A 5525-nucleotide genomic window follows, 5' to 3' on the forward strand; every position below is an offset into this window, starting at 1 on the left:
GTCATAAGTTCGCCTGTGCGCACACACACAAGGCAGAGCAGGAAAGACTTCCTCATTTTGTGGTTTCTGTTTCATGTATGAAAATCCAAACTTACAGAGCGAAGTTCCACATGAAAACAAAGCTGGCCATGTGATCAGAAGACGTTATTCTGTAGCTGCATCAGTGTCCGCTCTTCTGCTTTGAGACTTTCCACCGGATGCTAAGCCAGCCTGTGTGGGGATTTACTCCCATTCAGCGCCGGGATCAAACTGTAAAAACATTCCTTTATTGATTTTGTGTCCATGCACAAAAAAGATCTTTTTTATTTCTTCCATCAGCATGCTCTCAAACTGCTGATTTACACAAGTATAAACACCACCAAGTTTGACTTGAGTTGCACGGCGCTGAGCTGGAGTCTGTCATTTCTTTTCTTTCAAGCTTCTGCCATTTGTCCACTAGATGGCAGCAAATCATTATTAACAACATGTCCCATGTCGGGTCCATTCCCTTCAAACTCTGACGCAGTAGTGAAAGTTTACTCACAGGTCTCTTAGTTTGGCTAAAGCAGGAACGGCCACTGTATTCAAATATGGTGGAGCAACGTGGCTGCTTCCACAAACTGCAAACTTGCTCCTGTGTATTATTCATACATTGATTTTAAGTTTATGAGAACTCAGTTGTTAGGAGACATCATTAAACATTAATCTGTGTGTATATCTGAGTACAGAATTACTGACTGTACCTTTAAGATGCCATAAACCATTTAAAAAAGTGTTTGTGCGTGTTTGTGTGTTCAAAACTTCTGCTTTTCTTTATGCTGCCTCAGGCCAATGTTGTGCAGTGCTGGGACTTTTTCCAAACATGCTTGCTATCACTGTTTCTGAAAGTTATTGCATGCATCTAAAAATTATAGACTTTTTAAAGTTTTACTGGTTTTAACACATTTTGATAGAATAAAATGGACACAAGATTGTTTTCTGGGAGAAAAGACCAGACAAATCCCCTCTGAAAGTGCAGTGAACAGAAGTGAAAAAAAACAGGGTTTTAATTACTGATTCTCTGGCTTTTGCTAACTAAATCTGTTGACTGATTTTCTGTAACAGACATTCTGCCAGCATGTTCAGAAGTCTTTCAAATGATAGATTCATTGAGCAGAAGGAGATTTTTTAAACATCTCTTATAGACACTACACTAGTCAAAGTCACCTTGCACTGGCCCGTGTGTCACAGGAAGGGTGCTGGCTGGACAACACTAAGTCATGTTTTAAAGGTGTTAAGTTGTACACCTCTGCTTCACTGCACGACACAACTTTATTCTTGAATCAAATCCAACATGTAAAGATGTTTGAAGTGGGTTTTTCCTTTGTACCTAACAATCAGTTGGTACTTTTAGAATAGTTTATGATTTTGTACACCTTGCTAGTACTGGCTTGAATTTTCCCTCAGAACTGTTTTAATTCTTGGGGGACCCTCAAAATTTACGCCCTTTCGTGTCCCTTGGTACCCAAAATGGTCCCCATCCAAAAGGTGATATAGCATTATCATATACAGTTGCTTGCAAAAGTATTCGGCCCCCTTGAACTTTTCCACATTTTGTCACATTACAGCCACAAACATGAATCAATTTTATTGGAATTCCAGGTGAAAGACCAATACAAAGTGGTGTACACGTGAGAAGTGGAACGAAAATCATACATGATTCCAAACATTTTTTACAAATAAATAACTGAAAAGTGGGGTGTGCGTAATTATTCAGCCCCCTTTGGTCTGAGTGCAGTCAGTTGCCCATAGACATTGCCTGATGAGTGCTAATGACTAAATAGAGTGCACCTGTGTGTAATCTAATATCAGTACAAATACAGCTGCTCTGTGACGGCCTCAGAGGTTGTCTCAGAGAATATTGGGAGCAACAACACCATGAAGTCCAAAGAACACACCAGACAGGTCAGGGATAAAGTTATTGAGAAATTTAAAGCAGGCTTAGGCTACAAAAAGATTTCCCAAGCCTTGAACATCCCACGGAGCACTGTTCAAGCGATCATTCAGAAATGGAAGGAGTATGGCACAACTGTAAACCTACCAAGACAAGGCCGTCCACCTAAACTCACAGGCCGAACAAGGAGAGCGCTGATCAGAAATGCAGCCAAGAGGCCCATGGTGACTCTGGACGAGCTGCAGAGATCTACAGCTCAGGTGGGGGAATCTGTCCATAGGACAACTATTAGTCGTGCACTGCACAAAGTTGGCCTTTATGGAAGAGTGGCAAGAAGAAAGCCATTGTTAACAGAAAACCATAAGAAGTCCCATTTGCAGTTTGCCACAAGCCATGTGGGGGACACAGCAAACATGTGGAAGAAGGTGCTCTGGTCAGATGAGCCCAAAATGGAACTTTTTGGCCAAAATGCAAAACGCTATGTGTGGCGGAAAACTACCACTGCACATCACTCTGAACACACCATCCCCACTGTCAAATATGGTGGTGGCAGCATCATGCTCTGGGGGTGCTTCTCTTCAGCAGGGACAGGGAAGCTGGTCAGAGTTGATGGGAAGATGGATGGAGCCAAATACAGGGCAACCTTGGAAGAAAACCTCTTGGAGTCTGCAAAAGACTTGAGACTGGGGCGGAGGTTCACCTTCCAGCAGGACAACGACCCTAAACATAAAGCCAGGGCAACAATGAGATGGTTTAAAACAAAACATATCCATGTGTTAGAATGGCCCACTCAAAGTCCAGATCTAAATCCAATCCAGAATCTGTGGCAAGATCTGAAAACTGCTGTTCACAAACGCTGTCCATCTAATCTGACTGAGCTGGAGCTGTTTTGCAAAGAAGAATGGGCAAGAATTTCAGTCTGTAGATGTGCAAAGCTGGTAGAGACATACCCTAAAAGACTGGCAGCTGTAATTGCAGCAAAAGGTGGTTCTACAAAGTATTGACTCAGGGGGCTGAATAATTACGCACACCCCACTTTGCAGTTATTTATTTGTAAAAGATGTTTGGGATCATATATGATTTTCGTTCCACTTCTCACGTGTACACCACTTTGTATTGGTCTTTCACGTGGAATTCCAATAAAATTGATTCATGTTTGTGGCTGTAATGTGACAAAATGTGGAAAAGTTCAAGGGGGCCGAATACTTTTGCAAGCCACTGTATGAATTCATTTTTCATTTTTTTCGCATCAGATCTTTTAAACAACTTCAGACCTAACCACAGATATAAAGGTTTTCAACATTTTTAAAATATTTTTTAGGTTTTTATGGCTTTATTGTCATAAAAACCCCTGTTTTTTGGGGGGGGAAACCCATAATATGCAATATTTTCAAAAAATTAGTTGCAAATGGAAATATTTGGCATGAGGTTATTAGAGCCTTGAATAGGTAAATAATTCATAACAACATTGATCTGGATGCATTATTATTTTTGGAGCAATAAGACTTTTTACAATTTACACCCTTTCGTGTCCCTCGGGACCCAAAAGGGTCCCCATCCAAAAGGTGATATAGCAATATCATATATGAATTAATTTTTCATTTTTTTTCATATCAGATCTTTTAAACAACTTCAGACCTAACCACAGATATAAAGTTTTTCATTATTTTTTAAATATTTTTTTAGGTTTTTATGGCTTTGTCATAAAGACCCCTGTTTTTTGGGAAGGAAAAATCCATAATATGCAATATTTTCAAAAAATTAGTTGCAAAATAGATTATTTGACATGAAGTTATTACAGCCTTGAATAGGTCAATAATTGATAAGAACATTAATTTGGATGCATTATTATTTTTGGAACAATAACACTTTATTGCAAAAAAACAAACTGAACTGATCTGAACAAACTCAACACCAAACTATACAAAGATGCAATTTACATGATCATACATAGCATGAACCACAAGATGGGTAGATTTTGCAGGCAGGACATATCTTATATGTATCTAAAATTTGCAGCAGTTACGATAATAATGTGCTGTTTGCATGATGAGCACTGCCTCCGCTTTTTGGAACGCTGCTCTTTCTCAGCAAAAGCCTGCCCTAAATTGACCGTGCGCTTTGTGTTGTGCGTGCCCGCGTCTGTGCAGAAATGACTAGTAAGACCAGGCTGCAAACTATTCTCACATACTTCAAATGTGCACCTAAATTTAAAAAAAGATCATCCTCTATCTTATTGGATAGACTAGAGGATGATCTTTTTCTGTCTCTCCCTCCTGTTCTGTCCCTGTGCCACTGGGAAACTGAACTGACCTGAACAAACTCAACAACAAACTGAACAAAGATGTAATTTACATTTTATAGCACGAACCTCTAGATGGATGGATGTTGCAGACAGGACATATCCTACCTTTTGCAGCAGTTACGATAATAATGCGCTGTTTGCACCATGAGCAAAGCTTCCAAGCTTCCCCTAAATTGACCATGCGCTTCGTGTTGTGCGTGCGCGCGTCAGTGCATTTCGTGGCGTCTGTGCAGAAATGACTGGTAAGACCAGGCTGCAAACTATTCTCACAGACTTCAAATGTGCACTTGAATCCAAAAAGATAGAAAACGATCTCTCTCTCTCTCTCTCCCCCCCCGGCTCTGTTGACGTGCCACTGGGAGAGTAACGACTGCCCCTCCCCCCTCTGCTCACAAACACGTGGCTGCTTTTGCACCCCTCCCCGCTCTGCTCAACAAACACGTGGCTGCTTTTGCACCCCTCCCCCCTCTGCTCAACAAACACATGGCTGTTTTTGCACCCCTCCCCCTCTGCCAACAAACACGTGACTGCTTTTGCACCCCTCCCCTCGCTTGCTGAGAGCAAATGCAAGGCTCATGTGCAAAATGATGCAGAATAACAGTGACAGAGGTTCAGAGAAGGGAAAAAAAAACGGAGCAGGCTGCCGTTGTTTACTTCATGGAGGCGGCTCTACGGGCCGTTTTGTTTGCGACCGACACACACACACACACACACAGTATAAATATATTCTCAATCACATTCACACCACTCTCTTATATCAGTTCCACTACATCAAGACTATTTTATGGTGGTTAGCTGTTTTATTGCCATGTATTTTGCATAGAAAGATAACCATGTCCTGCATTCAAAACCACTGAAAATGTCTATGGTGGTGCTGTGCCTAATATTGTGCTCATTTGATCCAAAACCTATTTTTCCTTTATTGTGAAGGCAGAGGCTTAGATCCATTAGGTATTCACGAGAAAAGCATTATCACATGTCAGGAATACAGTATATTGAAAATATGTGGTTATAATGGGAGTCAATGGGGCCCAAAATGGTACAAGGGTAACAGGAGGTAGTACATATGTGAATCTCCTTTACTATACACCACACCATAGAGGGGATCATTGAATTTTAAAAATAATCCTAAAACACACATCCTGGCCAAGTTTCATGCAACTAGTCTTTAAAATGACTGATATAGTGAGAATCAAAAATCCAAAAGTACCCAAGCGGGTCCCTTTTTTCACGAGGGACCCCCATTACAGATTAAATAAGGCGCTGGAAAACACTTTAGAGATTTTTGTCTCTAATTATGTGATGACA

This window comes from Oreochromis niloticus, linkage group LG23, assembly GCF_001858045.2.
Source record: "Oreochromis niloticus isolate F11D_XX linkage group LG23, O_niloticus_UMD_NMBU, whole genome shotgun sequence".
Taxonomy (NCBI): Eukaryota; Metazoa; Chordata; class Actinopteri; order Cichliformes; family Cichlidae; genus Oreochromis; species Oreochromis niloticus.